We start from the raw sequence: 17,869 nt of genomic DNA on the forward strand, positions 1-17,869 counted from the left end.
CTTTCCTTGTATTCTTCATTTATTTTTCTTTCTCTGTTTTTCTCTAACTTCCAGTTATACCATAGGTCTTTTTACATTTCTTTCTTTCTTTCTTTCTTTCTTTCTTTCTTTCTTTCTTTCTTTCTTTCTTTCTTTCTTTCTTTCTTTCTTTCTTTCTTTCCAACTTTATAGTATTCTTACTTACCAATCTCTCTTTTAATACCTTCTTTCTATCTTGCTTTCCTTCTGTTATTCTTTCCTCTCATCTCGCCGTCTTGCTACACTTTTGTCCTTCTTTATTCATTTCTGTGCTTCTCTTCCTCTTTGCTTCTTTCTTCTCTCGGCTCGCTCATTCTTTTTATTCCTTATCATCTTCCTGCCCTTCCTTCTCCCCTTCTTTTCATTATGCCTTTCCAAGTCAAGTCAAAATTCTCTTTACTCGGCATTAAGCCATCAGAAACACTCAAAAATATAACATAAATAACAATACAGTAACAGAGAAAACACAATTTACAAGGAGATGACAGAATGTCCATTTAAAACGTCTGTCATTCTAATAAAAATTAAAACAATAAAACCACACACCTACTTGTGCTTCAACCCATCCACCTATGTGTGTACCCATGTATGTCTGTATAATTGTTGTGTGTATGTATATGTTCATGTTATCAGTATTTACGCATCTGTGGTGCCTGTTTACATGGATACCTGTATGGATCTTTCATGTGTGTAATGGGTGACTGTGTACGCAGGCAGGCCTGAATGTCTGGTGGTTTGTATGCATAGGTGCCCATGTTTACATAGCTCAATGTGCATGGTGTAGTTGGTGTCTGTAGGCCCACACGTGTGCAAGTATGTGTGTCTGTTATGCACTATTTTCTTTTAAAGTGTGCGTTTGAATCTGGGCTCTGATCACAGTAGCACAGAGGGTGACCCGGGGATCTCAAAAGCAGGGAAACTGATGCCAAATACAACCCGAAGGAACCAGAATGACTGCACTCCAGCCAGAAAAGGGAAGACACGGGAGACCCACGCATCCTAACCAGACTGCCAGGTGCTGCATCCCCTAACATGATAACCACACCTCGGTGGTCACCAGGCCATCCATTGAAGCACTTCCCACATGGGGCCCGAGTAGAGATAGGCGTCATTCCACAACCGCAATCATCATTATGGGCCATAATCTCCACATCGAATTCCGCCTAATATGAACCACACCCTTTGGAATTGGGAATAACTGGCAGACAAGGAATTACTGTGTGGAATGCAACACAGTATTCCATACAGTGAGATGTGTCAGGCTTCCATCGACTAACTGCTCTCAGCAGGGTAGTAAGTAGGAGCAGGGGCTTCCCTGAGAGATGGGAAGGGGGTTGAGAGGGCAGAGGAAGTACAGGGAAGAATAGTTTTGGAGCCATGCATGAACCCCCCGATAAAGAAAAATCTTGGCTTGGACCTGCCGACGAGGCTTAGCTGCTGTTGAAGCCAATGCCTCGTGTGATCCCAGCGGCTGAAATTTCCATTATAGGCAAGTAAGCATTATGTAAAGGTCCAGCTTTTTGTAAACTTCCACTGTACTTTAATTGACCTGATTTTGGACATTCTTGGCTGTAACAGATTACAAAACATAGGGGGGAAATTTCTCAAGAACGTGAGATAATCATCGCCAAAATCGGTTAACGCATATTGCCATCTATCGCAGGAAAATAACTATGCGTCCATGTTGTATTCTCAATGCGGCGGTAACATGTGATAGTTTCCCGAAAACGCGTCAAATAAAAGTCCCTGGACGGCAATAGAAATCTAAACCCTGATTACCCTAAATTTACTCCTTGCATTCCCTACTAAAATTAAGGCAGATGGTCTTTTATTTTCTTGCTAAAACTAGTAGAGGGGAGCCAAACAATTCACAATTATACTTCAAATTAGTCATGCTTTAAAGGACCACAGACTCAGAAATTCAGTTTTGTGGATTTATTATCAGGCAAAAAATAGTTGAATATAAACACACCTCAATATCAGAGTATATAGGTACATAAAAATCAATACAGAGGCGAGTCTATGAATATAATTCATTCAGCAGAAAAGGCATAATGTGATGAACTTCAAAATCAAAATGCAACAAAGGATAGAAGCTGAGGCCAATTCTCTTTTCATTGAGGAAAAACCAAAAAAACTATCTTTCCCTACACTGCTCTAAATGAGGGTACCTTATATCATCTCCCAAAGGTGTCAGCACATGTTGACTTCCTAAGAAGTACTCACGTCAAATGGGTCTGATAGGTTAAGGCTATGGAGCTCGCTCTAAGATGCTCCTTCTCCTCCGAAAAAGCAGAAGTCTCCAGAATCTATCCTAGCACATCATACAAAAAGATAATGTTCAACCCACAATACGTCACATGGTGAACCTTTCGTTTGCAACATTTTTCAGTAAGTTTCCATAGAAGCCTTAATTGTTTGGCTCTTCTTCCAGTGGCCTTGGTTCCCAGATAGGCCAGACACAAAAGGCGTCCTCCCCTTTTCTCCTTCAGCCTTCTTCAAAGACATTCCGGGTATCTTCTTATTCTAAGAATAATGAGGTTGAATTCCTGCACCTGCAGTAGGATGAGAACATACTGTCTTCGAATACAAAATCATTGAATTAGTTCTTGAGCAACCAAGGAGAAACGAAACTCAAAAAAACCTACAGTTTGGGCCTACAATTCAGGCAATTTAAACTAAATAGTTACATTGCACAGGTATAATTTCATCCTGCACATTCATACATACAGGAAATATGCGTTTCTCTAATACATACAAAGTCCTACTTAAATGTGCACACTGCATTTCAACGTTATTATGATTTGAATAAATGTATCTTAATAATCATGAAACACTGCAAATGATAAAAATACATGTAAGTGCGTTTGAACCATGAGTATAGTGCACCTATATAATTTAGAGTGCTGTAAGCGCTCTATCAGTTCCCCCCTCTTACGACCAGTGTCATAACACCAACATTCTACCCTCGCACAGTTTTCTCCTTGTAGAAAGGACCGACCTCAACAGAAGTGTCAGCTTGCCGTCCCTGTCTTAATCTTTCTAATCCTTTAAGGTGCAGATAATGACTGTCCTGCAGTCGTTCCAACTGCTGTTCTCGCTTTTTTCAAAGAGTTCTCATTATGTCGTGCCTTTTGCATTTTGTAAGCCTTGATGGCTCCCAATAGTGCAATTATACAAATGACAGCTATTATGATAGGTTTTAAAATGTATCCCATTATTCCTTGTCCCAGACATCCAATCCAGCTCCCAATCTTCCCTAATCCCTTGCCAATTTGTTCCCAAAGTCCATCTGCAGCCAGATCATGTCAATCTTGATGCATCTGTGAAATGTTACTAATATACTTTTCGTATATCCTGGCTATTGTCAGGAATATACATGCAGCACTGTTGAACCTTCAATAATTTACAGACTCCTCCGGCATTTGCTAATAACACATCAAAAGCAAGACAATTTTGAAGAACCATAGCTCTTATCGAAACCATCTCCCCATCAACAAGTAATAGAATTTGGATCTTATTCACGGGGAGTTTATCCACTATTGTTGCCAACTTTCTAATTTTCACATCATTCAAAATCACACCTACCCTAGGTATCATAGCTCCAAATACATCCCTGACAAGTACTCCGGCACTTGCACCATATTTTCCTCTGTGAGATCTTTTTACTTCCTAGGGCCATAAATCATCTACATGAAAGATTTTGGGAAATACCACAGTCATATAACATGTACCATATCAATTCTTAGTCAATTTCACATAGGCAACTTTTCCACACACAAAAAAAAACATTTGGCACTATGGTTAATTTATCCAATAGGGCCTTTCGTATTGACTCCTCAATTAAGAAAATGTGTTCACAATCACTCTCTCCCACAAATATTTTGTCGTAATTTGTTGACGGGTGTCTAATGCATAGTTTTCCTTTTTGCTGAAAGTCCAAAGCCATTGGACCAGAACTTCTCTTTGACTTATGATCGAATTCTTCCTGTGTCCATGGAATAACCTTATGCTTCGGATCTGGTCTAAATAAAGTCTACCTATGTCGATCTTCTATCTCATCCACAAACTTCTTTTCGATGTCAGATAACAGGCAAGTTAGATTATGTCTATGGGCATACAATGTATCTACAGTAATAGTAGGCACAATGTACGTAGACATTCTCGCTACCTTCTTAGAGTAATCATATTTATTCATGTACTTAAGAACTGGAACTTCTGAAAGTACCACATCATAATTTGAGAAGTAGTTCTTAAAATGTGCCTTACTATAAAACATGCTCAACAACACACTACATGTGATGCCATATGTCAAAGGTAAGTGATGGTAACAAATGCCTTCTTCTACTGATGCTGGCAGTTGAATACACACATAGCAGTCTTTCACTTCCATTGTATCAACATACTCATACAACAAACAAGCATATGCATTCAGCGTGAAATTACCTTTTGACAAATCTACGTGTAACATCCGACTAATTTCTCTGATCATATCTTTATCCTTTGTGGATGCACCCTCTTCTACATCTGAGGCAGGCGGGGTAAGTTTCCCCTGTTCCTCATTCCTTTCAGCATCATGAGACACAACCAAAGACGTAACAATCACCACAGTTATGACAATAAGCACCACAACAATAAGGGTACCAATTATGCACTTCTGCGCTGAATTTCCAGATTCCATTTTGTACCCCTGTTTGGTTTGAGGCGTAAATGAAATCAATAAAGTCTCTTCTCTTTTTTTCTTTGCCTGATCCTGTTATTTATCAAGTCTTTTTATTTTTCCTTTTCCCTTTCGATTATTGCCATATTCAGTCCAACAATACTAAACCTATTGTAGAGATGTAGTCAGCCCTAGCCCTCAGTTCTTCTTCTAATGAGAAATCGCTAATTTTAATCTTCTTCCACTTGGTCCTAGGTTTTCTTCTTTCTAAAAGCTAATAAGTTCGTTTTTCACAGTTCAAGCTTCATTGTTGATGATATTAGATCCAAGTATGGTAGGAACAAGCTGTTGAATCTCTGCCCAAATCTCTCCTAGTTCCTGTGCAGTGGGCTGTCGACCAAAGGTAGGAAAAGCAACCTGGTTAAGGATAAAAAATCGCAAACCACTTAGCCTTAGTGGATCGGGGACTGTCAGAGGTAGGGTTCCGATAGCTTTAACTTCAGGGACCAGCAACTGAATATCAATTGTCAGGGTGTTCCCCCTGTAACTCACTGTACCGGTCCCCAACCTCCAGGATCTTCCTGGGCTCTGCATCTGCAGCCAGGTGTGTCCACTCAGGAGATGCGTACTTTTGAGACGGTACCCTCTCTCTTCTGGATTGTCTTAGACCATCCGGTCTTTCTTCGGTTTCACTTTGATCTGATTCAGATGTTTCAGGAATCGGAGCGAGATTCTTCTCAGATGCAAACCATATGTTCAGCCTTTCTTTTCTTGTTAGCCACTTTTCTGCTTCATCATCTGCACTCCTCTCTTCCCTTTGATCTGATCCTTCGCACTAGGCTGTTCACTCTGATCTGGTTCAAAGTTCACTTCTGCAATCTCGTCAATCTCAGAATCTCAATTCAACTCTGGAGCAACTTGATCTCTTCTTTCTTGCTCGGTTGACTGTCCAGCCTCACCAAGAGTTCTTACGACCTGACCTGCTCCTTCTGTTACTGTTGCGTTCACAGTTGCACTTCTCGGAACAAGGGGAGTTGTTTCCTCAACAGGCTCTGGAACTCTGCGAGTTTGCGAAGCGTGGCTCCTGTTTGGCAATCCTCCACACTTCACAGCTGTACTTGTGACCAGAAGTACCTGGTATGGTTCTCGCCAGCGAGCATCAAGGCAACTCTTCATCACGTGCTTTCAGGCAAGCACACAGTCACCAGGGTTAAGATCAAGCAGCAGGTCTCTCGAGGTGGATGCAGTCACAGCCTTTATCTGGTGGGACACAGAAATAACCACATCAGCCAGTCCCCTACAATAATTCATAACCAAATCATCTGTGATGTTTATCAATGATGTAGCTGGTAACGTAGGCAATCGTATAGCTCTTCCCACCAATATCTCGTGGGGGGAGAGAGCCCTGTCCTCCAATCAGGAGTACTACGCAGACTCATTAATACCAATGGCAGCACATCTGGCATTTCAATGAAGTTGACAAACAAACCTTTGACACTCTCATCTTGATTGTGCCATTTATGGGGTCCGCAAGACTAGAAGCCTCAGGCCTGTAGCTTCAGTGTAACCTCTGATCAATCTTCAAAGCTGTACACAACAATTTCATGATCTCATTATGGAAGTGTGTTCCTCTATCTGTCTCCACTGAGGTCAGAAATCCAAAACACGGTATCAGTTCCCTTAAGAGCAGTTTTGTCACTGTGAGACTGTCACATCATCTAGTTGGATATGCGTCAACCCAAAGTAAAAAAGATACACACTACCACCACAACATATCTCTGCCTGTTACACCTCGGCATCTCAATAAAGTCCAATTCTATCCTATTGAAAGGACCTCCTGATCTTCCTACGTGGCTCATCACAAACACAGTTCTCTTTCCAACATTCATTTGTTGACACGTAACATACCTGTGACATACTGCTTCAGCACACACACAAAATCGTGGGTTAAACCAAGTTTGCCTGAACACTCGCACCATGGCATCTCTTCCCAGATGAACTGCTCCATGAATCTGCCTTGATATTGGGCTCAATAAACAGTTTGGTAGTACTGCTCTGTCATCTGTCGATACCCAAATGCCATCTTCTCTTCTTTCACAGCCTGCTCTAACCCATGATGCAGCTTCCTCCTCTGAGAGCCCATCCTGCAACTGCTTCACAGTATCCCAAGTATCGGCCACAGCTAACATCATGCTGAGCTCGGTCTCTTCTGTGCTCTCTCCTACATATTCGCCATTGAAGACACAAGCATGTATAGCACAAAAACAAGCTACTTCATCAGCATAGTTATTTCCTTTTGTAACAATGTCCTCTCCCTTCCCATGGGCTGCACATTTTACTACTGCAATTTTCTTTGGTTTCTGCAAAGCCTCCAGTAATTGGCGCACAAACTCTCCATTACGGATTGGGGATCCTGAGGACGTCAAAAATCCTCTCTGTGACCATAACTGTCCGGAATCATGAACCACTCCAAACTCATATTGGCTGTCCGTATAGAAAGTCACTCGGACACCATTTGAGATGGTGTGGAAAAGTAAATTTTGCCATGTTCTGTGTCCCTACGTGTCATCCATCATATGTTATGTGTGCATGATTAAATATGCATATGCATTCCCCATGTCTGATTAATGACGCAATTACAGTTGTGTCCCCCTCTAGTATGCCAGTTTCCAGTCCTCGTGAATACTACGAATATCAGGCCTATGTAAAGCTACGTTGCCACGTTTCTCAGTGTGCACGTTATTCCATTATAAAGTCCCCGTTTCTAGGCCTCAAAAGGGCCCGGACACCAGATTCAGCTCCTGTCTCCTGAAGCCTCGCTGAGGAGCGATACAGCCCCCACCTGTATCCTCGACCCTTCACTTACTTCCTGCCTCGCAGTGCCCGGTGCAGCCTGGCTCTGCCTCTGAGTCTGCCAAGAATATGTTATGATTCCAGTTATCAGTTCAGCCCTCCTTCCCTGCATTCCTAAACTACTGAATCGCATCAATAGTTTCCGTCATTGTCTAGCCTTCACGTCTCCACGTTAGAGAAATACTGCATTTAATGGTCATTTTATATTCTTCATCACGCACTACATGTAGAATAATGCATGCTCCAGTCTTAGTATCAAGTTAGCCTTTCCTCTCCTGACTTATAGTTTATATCAACATGTTCTCTAAACATCAGATACTAGATAGGGTTTAGGTACATGTCGCTCCGACCCTCCAGACTTCAGTCTCTGCTCCTAGCACAGAGTTCATAGCCCCCAGCTTCTCCTAGTAATACGTCATTGCCAGTTTGCGCGCACCATCAGGTTAGAGGTCCCGGCTCCCCAGGTAGCCCCCTCCATGGTTTCCGCCCCATTCATGACATATCCTGTTACGTTTGCATCACATGTCTATGTATACGCCCAGTTACACCTACTTTCCCCCTTATCTTTCGCGACTGCTACGCGTCACGCCTTCTGCTCCACCCACTGCTACGCCTACTGCAATGTAATGCTATGTGTTTGCGTTATGTATATATGCTCATGTATTGTTATTAAAAGTCAGCGCGCTCATCCCAGACCGAGCCCCAGCAGCTGCTGGGCCCTGTCATCCTATTCCTATGCAGGTTGTCCTGTTCCTGTCCTTATGCTGTATTAAACCTGCAAAAACTCCTACTACCTCGAATCTTGACTCTTATTTATTGAGCTATCTGTTATGATATATATCTAGTCAAAAAGAGAGGTATTATTTATTTATTTACCACATAATGGCGCCCGAATAGGCACTTGCCCTTTCCCCACGCGTCGGTGAAGCCACGCCGACCCCCTGACCCTCTGCAGTCGTGACGGAACTCTTCTGCGCAGTGGCAGATATTTCTGCTCAAGTATCCCTCAGGCCCACGGAGGAGACGGAGGAGGCGGTCCAGCATCCAGACGAGACGGTGGAGGAACGCGGCGAGTCCCGACCAGAGCCCAAGCCAAGAGTCCAAGGTCCGAGGTATCCGGAGGTCCACCCGTAACTGAAGTCCGAAGTCCGAAGTTCGTCGTCCGTCGTCATAGCAGTCCAGTCCAGTCTGAGGCCTTCCGTTCTTGCTGCCCGGTGAGTACCGTTACTGGGGTGGTATCTAGACAGGGTCAATTTAAATTGACTCTGGTCTGTGGGTTGGTGGTACACAGTCCCACAAACGAAGTGCCCACTTCGGTGGATGCGGGTCCTGACGTGTCTCTTTATGAGACCGGTAAGTTTCGTACTGTTTCAGCAGTGCATCTAGTTTCTGTTCTAGTCAGTTTCTGTTCTCGAGAAAATTTATGTGTTCTGTTCTCAGTATTTCCAGGTAGTATTCTGTTCGAACTGATTATTTTAAATGTTTTTCATGTATTTTAATGTCGTGGTATGAATGGGGAATAAGTATCGTGTTCATTGTGTATTGTATTGTGTCTAGATTACAGTTCAGTCATGCCCATATTTTCCAAGTTACGTCAGTTAAAAACTAGAAAGGGTCTGCTGGAAGCAGCAGTTCCCGTCCCGCCCAGGGACAGTCCAGGTCACTTTATGTATCAGAAACATGGCATAAGCGCCATATTGTATCTAGATTTATGGGTAGAGTATACCAAACAGTTAGAAGAAAAGTATAGATGGCCCGTATCGGGTACATGGGATGCTGAGTGCATCATGCGAGTAGAAGAAGCATTATGGAAAAAGAAAGCCAGACAGTCACAGAAAGATGCCATCGAGTTATGGCGCAAAGAAGCTCATAGAAGAACTGAAAAAGAAATCAGAAAGTCAGAATTAAGTAGAGAATCCTTAGAGCGAGCTCAAGAAAAAGAATTAATCCAGATAGGTGAACAAGTCAAAGCCGAACAGTCAGACAGACAGAGGCATGCCCTTATTAAGGGTATGTACCCTCTTCTTGCCGAGGGCTTGCCAAAAGCGACCCCGGAAGCATCCAGTAATTTTCCGTCACCATTAGTTCCGACCAAGCTACGTCACAAACAGACCGCAGCTGATATTTTTATTTCGTCCTATCTGGACGACACAGTCCCTGAATATGCAGATCCTGTTCGCGCTCCGCCAGTCCCTGTAAATCAGGCACATCCTGCTCCTCCAGACACCGGGGCACCCCATGCAGTACCTGCTACGGTACCCCCGGTCCAGCCAGCATTTCAATTTCCCGCTCCGCCACGAAGAATATCAGTCGACGATTCTAGTCTAGGGGCCGCAGGAGGAGGTCCTCCTCAAACCCCGCCGCCACGCAAGCGTTTATCAGCACTCGAATTACATGCTCAAGCATCACAGCGTACTCCCAAGAGTAATAAGTCTGTTGCAGAAATCAGGCAAGCCCTTGGCGAATGTGCCTATGACCCAGTCCCAGGCGAGAATAATATGGTTTTATATTCAGTACGCGTAAGGAGGGTGACCGAGTATCTAGTCACCCTACCCAATATGAAAGAAGATCTAGACAGAATATATCGTTTCATCCGTACAGGGGATGATCCAGAAAGTATTAGTGATGCCATGTCTCAAAGGAAAGCTGAGATCCAGCGTATGATATTAAAGTTTTTAATTAACTGTCTAATAAGAGAACAAGATTACCCGTCCAAAGATCCGGCCGAAATGAAAACCCTGACAAAGTGGAGTGATAATATAGCCGAGGGTAAGCACAATACCATTAGTGCCATGGAGAGTATGTACAAGAAAATCCGTAGAGAAATAATAAAGATACACGAACAACGTAAAGCAGCACAAGTAAGCGAGAAAGAAAGTAACTCTGATACTGAAGAGGTAGAGAACGAGAATCCCGCCAGAATAGCGTATGTAGGAAAATCTAGATTTCCAGATCGCCATTTACGCCTAGAACACAAGTCAATTTTCCATCATTCAGCACCAGAACAAGGTTCCCTAGAACAAGTGTTTCAAGCTACCGATCACATTCTAAAATCACAAATCGGTTACAGTGAGTTAAGTACTATGCATGAACAGGAACTAGCCCGATCAGCAGTCCGATGGATTACTGATTCTACCACTTTTCCAGACGAAATAGTGGCACAAATGTTTCTGAAATTGCCCCCAGCCGAGCAGCGACTGGTGGGTATGTATATGATTCAGCACCTCATTACATTGTATGAGGGTCAGCACTCTGATCCAGGTCCGTTACATGATATCCTGAACGAGTTACTCCAGTATAGATGGAGAGGTCTAGGTACCGATTTAATTAGTGTCATTCTAGAACAGCGCCACAAATATAGAACGTTTCTGAACCCGCATTTTGTTCATGTCTCACCCCTAGAAAGTAAACCATTTTACATGGAAAGACAGAACCCGTTACGAGAAGTGCATCCAGTTAAGACAGAGGACGGTGAAATGCAACGAGTGTTTGTTTACACCCCGATTACAAAGATGGAACTCCTCGAGATGAAGAAATTAATTCCCTGTCATGACAAAGATCCAGCAGGGTTCCATAGAGAATTAAAAGACATGCTCCGTATGGGAGAATACACTTACCCAGATATCATTAAAATGTTAAAGGTCCTGTTGCCCGCAGGGGTGTATGAAAAGCTAAAGGAAAAAGAATGGGAGGTGGGAGAGAAAAAGATCGATTGGGCAGTTCTAGAAGCTGAAGATAAGGCACGAGTACCAGGTACCGGTCTTGGAGATAAATGTAAAGAATTACCAGAATTATTGATTCAAGTTCTACCCAGATTATTGACAACTAGAAAAGAAGACTGGGATGCAATCTCAGCCTGTAAACAGAAACAAGAGGAAGATATTAGTGATTTTTATTCTAGATTTGAAAAATGTTTTAGTATCAATAGTGGCCTCAAGACAAGTAGTGAGTCATACCCTCACCTTTTTGTTACTAAATTAGTCGAGAATTCAAGCCCACAAGTTAAAAATCGAGTTTTGAAAGTCGAAAGCACCTGGCAAGCTAATACTCCGTCCCAGATGCTCCAGATGCTTCAGTACCACCAGAATAGAATCAGGGAAGAGCAAGAACACGAGAGAAAACGTATGAAAGACACGAAAATGAAAGTACTAGTTGCACAATCTGTTCCTCAAGACAGTCAGAAGAGGGGTCCGCATCAAGCCAGTCATCCTGCAGCTCCCGTAAAAGGGAACTGCAACTATTGTAAACAGCCAGGTCATTTTATAAATGAGTGTGCAGTTCTGAAACACAACATAGCTACTGGTAAGACTAAGGAAAGACCACGTCCGCCTCGACAAGAGCAAGTTTCACAGACTCCTCAGCCACAGAATGCACCACAGACAGTTACAGCACCGCAGCCTATTGCTGCAACACAGCACGTTACATCGCAGATGTACCAGTATGCACAGTCTGAGTATCCAGAGTACCAGCAGTATTCATGAAACAGCCTAGAGAGGGAGGTAGGCTTGCCTCTCATCGAGATACCTGTAGATCAAGAAGGTCCCTATGTTCACAGTCAAGTATTAGGGAAAGACAGAAAGTTTTTGATTGATACAGGGGCAAGTAGGACCACAATTAGTCACGCCGAAGTTCCAGGGGCTCCGCTCTCAGGCTCAAGAAATGTTTCCCTTGGATTTTCAGGAAAACCTATCGTAAATGAGATTTCAAAGCCAGTTACTCTAGAAGTAGGTCCATTGTCCCGCACTACTGATCTGTTACTTACTAAGTCATGTCCAGAAAACCTATTAGGCATTAAAACACTGAAAGAGTTGGGTGCAGTTATATGCTGTTCCCCAGAGGGAATACGATTGTTCCTACGTGACTTCAAGGGTCACTATGTATTACGAGATTTTGATCCAAGACTGTCTAATGTTCCACAGCACTTATGGGCGCAAGGTCCAACTGATGTAGGTTATATGCAAATCACACCCTATCGTGTGACTCTCAAACCAGGTGTAGTGTTACCACGAATCAGACAGTACAGATTGCCACCCGAGGCTGTAGCAGCCTTATCCAAAATTATTGACGAGCTCATCGCTCAAGGAGTAGTTGTAGAAACTGACTCCAATGTATGCAACTCTCCGATCATTTCAGTCTTGAAACGTACTGATCCAAATGCACCCCCAGTATATCGATTAGTGATCGACCTACGAGAGCTTAATAAATGTATTATTCCTCAGTATCCAGTTGTCCCAGACATCTCTTCTCTATTGACAGCCATTGATTCCGAAGCCACGTTCTTTACTGTCATAGACCTCAAGAACGCATTTTTTAGTGTTCCTATTCATCCAGACAGCCAGTTCCTTTTCGGATTCTGTTTAAATGGAAGGAGCTATATGTTCACACGCGCTCCTCAAGGTTTCACAGAAAGTCCTAGTATTTACAGTCAAGCACTTAAGAGACAACTTGATAACATTCACATGCCAACTGACACTGCCCTGCTCCAGTATGTCGATGATCTACTGATCACAGCCCGTTCCGAACGTGCTTGCGAGCAAGCATCCCTTACAGTGTTGTATTTCCTAGCCGAGATGGGGCACAAGGTGTCCCCTTCGAAACTTCAATTCTGTGTCCAGCAAGTGGTATACTTAGGACACTTACTGTCCAAGAGGGGTAGGCAGTTGACACCAGACCGTATCCAGTTAATAGCGAGTCTTCCTCAGCCCAAGACACAGAAGGAGGTGCGAGCTTTTATCGGCCTCACTTCTTACTGTAGACAATGGATTCCCCAGTATGCATTTCTAGCCAAACCACTGATACAGTTAACGACACAGGAGGCAGCCGTATCGACTGTCCTCCCTTGGACATCTGAACATACACTTAGTTTCAATGAGTTAAAGAAAGCTTTATGTCAAGCTCCAGTTCTAGCCACACCGAACTACAGTAAGCCTTTTACACTTTTCGTCACAGAACGTGAAGGTACAGCATTATCTGTTCTCACACAAGATCAAGCAGGACAATACAAGCCCTGTGCTTATTTTTCGAGCACATTAGATCCTGTAGCCCAGGCTCTGCCTGCGTGCCTCAAGTCAGTTGCAGCCACAGCACTAGCTATCAGACAAAGTGATTCCATAGTTTTAGGACACTCCCTGACAGTACAAGTTCCACACTCCGTAGAAGTTCTTTTAAACCGAACACAAACTCAGCACTTGACAATTGCACGTCTAACAGGTTATGAATTGACACTGTTCCAGCCACACATAGAAATCAGACGCTGCAACATTTTAAATCCTGCTACACTGTTACCATCAGTTACTTCGAATCCTGACCCACATGACTGTGTGGAAGTAGTTAACATTATGACAAAGCCAAGACAAGATCTGACAGATACTCCGTTACCAGACCCCGACCTGACACTTTATGTGGATGGTTCATGCCTAAGAACAAGTACAGGAGAACTAGTCGCCGCGTATGCAGTGACTACTGACACTGACGTTATTGAAACACACCGTATTGATACCCTGTCCGCTCAAGCAGCAGAACTAGTTGCTCTGACACAAGCCTGCATACACGCCAAGAACTTGAAAGTTAATGTTTACACAGATTCACGCTACGCATTTGGAGTTGTACACGACTTCGGAGTGCTCTGGCAGGAGAGAGGTTTCATGACTTCTCATGGAACCAAGATTCAGCATGGTCTCCTTATTCAAGCTCTGTTAGATGCCATACATTTACCGACATCCATTGCCATCATGAAATGCAAAGCACATACGAAAGTCACTGACATTATTTCCCAGGGTAACGATCTAGCAGATCGCACAGCCAAGCTTACAGCACAGACTCTAGACAGTCCAGTTAACATGACACATACTCCAGATCCGATTACATGTATGACAGTTAAGGACCCTACACAAGATGTCATAGATATCCAGTTACATGCTACTCCCGACGAAATCAAGAAATGGTCCGAACAAGGAGGGGTCCAGACAGATCAAGGATGGTTAACGAAGGGTAGAACCACATGGTTTCTCCCCGACTCTATGGTTCAAGTCATTATTAATACCGCACATAGTCCAGCACATTTAGGAGAAAAAGCTATGTTAGATAGTATCCAGAACATTTGGTTTAACAAGCATTTACGAGCTGCAGCCAAGCAGAAAGTCCGTACCTGTATGATATGTTGTCAGTTTAATCCAGGTAAAAGTGTCCCGGTGGAACAAGGTGGATTCCAGCCCCCTGACCACCCTTTTGAAGTCCTCCAGATGGATTATATTCAGATGGAGCGATGTCGAGGTTTCAAGTATGTCCTTGTAGTTGTATGCGCTTTGTCCAGGTGGACAGAAGCATATCCAGTCCCAGATTACACAGCCGCGACCACTGCCAAGCAGTTGGTTCGTGAATTCTTCCCTCGTTATGGACTCCCTAGAGTCGTATATTCTGATAACGGCCAGCCATTCTCCTCAGAGTTAATGAAGCATGTTTCCCTTTTGCTAGGGTATCAGTGGAAGTTCCATTGTGTACGCCATCCTGAAGCAGCCGGTCTCGTAGAAAGACATAACCAGACCCTGAAAATCCGAATTGCAAAAGTGTGTAAAGAAAAAGGTGTGGACTGGCTAGTAGCTCTGCCAGTCGCTTTATTTTATATGCGCATGGTCGCACATTCCAGATCAGGTCTGTCCCCGTATGAGGTCGTTTTCGGCCGCCCCCCTAACATGTGGGGTACTCCTAGACCCCGAAGTATTACCGATGTTTCAAGTAATATGCTGACAGATTACCTAGCTTCCTTGATGTCTGCCCTCAACTCATGTCGTTCACAGGTTGCTGCCGCATTTCCAGACAATACCGAGGTGGCACCGCATGAAATCGTTCCAGGATCCATGGTGATGGTCCGCAACTTTGACAGATCAAGTCCGCTGGAGCCTCGATGGAAAGAGCCCCGACAGGTCCTCCTCACCACCCGTACAGCCGTGAAGTTGGAAGGACGCAAGGGCTGGGTGCACCTTTCTCATGTTAAACTTTTTAATGGACTGGAACCCGTCTTTAAGAACATTTCCCAGGATTCAAAGGATTGCCAGAATATTGTTCTCAAGGACTGTCCCGCAAAAGACATTGCTACAACCCCTCCCCTGTTAGAGAAAACTCCGCAGCAGGAGTATAAGTTAAAACTACGGTCTAGTAAATTAAGTCAGTCAGTTTGATTGTCTAAGTCCTCCCCTAGGTGAAACGGTTAGACTGTTTCTGACATGTATAAAATAGACCCCCATAGTGAGAGAGTCAGTCAAAACTCAATCCGATGTATCGTTTTTCTATGTTTCATATTATTTTCCAGCCTTATGATTTCCTGCACCAGTTATGCATTTTACCTATGTTTCCCAGTTCTTCATGTAAATAAGTCTGCTAATGCTACAGTAGAGCACACGTTTAGTGATCTGCCCCCTCATGAACTGTCCTACCGCCTCGCTATGCGTAATAACTCATTTATCCGTATGTTACATTACTCACACCAGACCAGCAATGCCACTAATTGTTGGGTGTGTGGTCGACTCCCCCCTTTCCAGACACCGAAGGGAGTTCTGCCACTTTTTCCTTATCCATTTTCACATAATGGTTCGTGTGGAGCATGGTCCACGTTAACGTCATCCTCAACAGATATGTTTTTCCTTAACAGTACATGTTTCCCAGACAAGCAAGGTCTCCCTCATCGAACAGGTTTAGATCTAGAAAATGAAGTGTATAATTTAGGTAATTATTCGTCGAATTTTATGGTCCTGAATGTTCAGTCTGATACTACTCCAGACTTACCTGCTATTTCAGTACTACCAGTCAAAGGCGAATTATGTGTCCGAAATAAGGGTTCCGTACATGTAGGACATAGTGAATGTACTACTATTGTCAAGTATAGTGACAGTGGGAAATCTATTTTTAAAGCTTCACGTCATTCTTATTTTATTTGTGGTCAAACCGCATATGTTCGTCTGCCCCTCGATTGGGAGGGAACCTGTTACATTGCCTTCCTACTGCCACCTGTTTTCCTAGCCCCACCTGATTATCATAGAAATACACATCTAGTACACATTAGACATAGAAGGGAGTCCCCAATTGTCGATTATACTGAAACTGCTCTAGAACAATATACAGATTTCAATAAAGGTTTCTTCTTCTTTATAGGACCTATCCAGAATAGTAAGTTAATCCGTAGATTAACCAGAACCCTCGAAGCTGTAGTAAATGAGACTGCCTCTGCTCTAGGTAACTTAACCGAAGAGCAATCTGCTATGAGATTTGTCGTTTTACAGAATCGTCTCGTCCTTGACGTCATACTGGCCGATAGGGGCGGGGCTTGTAGAGTCATCGGATCTAGTTGCTGCATTTTCATTCCAAATAACGCGCCGTCTGTTTATTCAGCTATAACCAGACTCCATAAAATTGCCCATCTGTTACACCAAGATCCAGGCACCTGGACATGGTCCGGTTGGTTCTGGAATATAATTTCCGCATGGGGATGGAAAGTCTTGTCCTTTCTAGGTATTGCAGTAGCGATCATATTCAGCTGCTGCCTCTGTATACAATGTGGCCCTGCGATTTGCGGCATTTGTGCTACCTCTTGTATTCCTAGTCCCAAGCCCCGTTCTAAATCCCGTTCCAGGATAATTCGAGACGAGCAAATGATACTGTATGAAATGATAGATGGTATCATGAATATTGATGTTTCCTGATGGAAACGTAGTGACAAGGAGGGAATGTGGAAAAGTAAATTTTGCCATGTTCTGTGTCCCTACGTGTCATCCATCATATGTTATGTGTGCATGATTAAATATGCATATGCATTCCCCATGTCTGATTAATGACGCAATTACAGTTGTGTCCCCCTCTAGTATGCCAGTTTCCAGTCCTCGTGAATACTACGAATATCAGGCCTATGTAAAGCTACGTTGCCACGTTTCTCAGTGTGCACGTTATTCCATTATAAAGTCCCCGTTTCTAGGCCTCAAAAGGGCCCGGACACCAGATTCAGCTCCTGTCTCCTGAAGCCTCGCTGAGGAGCGATACAGCCCCCACCTGTATCCTCGACCCTTCACTTACTTCCTGCCTCGCAGTGCCCGGTGCAGCCTGGCTCTGCCTCTGAGTCTGCCAAGAATATGTTATGATTCCAGTTATCAGTTCAGCCCTCCTTCCCTGCATTCCTAAACTACTGAATCGCATCAATAGTTTCCGTCATTGTCTAGCCTTCACGTCTCCACGTTAGAGAAATACTGCATTTAATGGTCATTTTATATTCTTCATCACGCACTACATGTAGAATAATGCATGCTCCAGTCTTAGAATCAAGTTAGCTTTTCCTCTCCTGACTTATAGTTT

This window comes from Lissotriton helveticus, chromosome 11 (genome assembly GCF_964261635.1).
Source record: "Lissotriton helveticus chromosome 11, aLisHel1.1, whole genome shotgun sequence".
In the NCBI taxonomy this organism is placed as follows: Eukaryota; Metazoa; Chordata; class Amphibia; order Caudata; family Salamandridae; genus Lissotriton; species Lissotriton helveticus.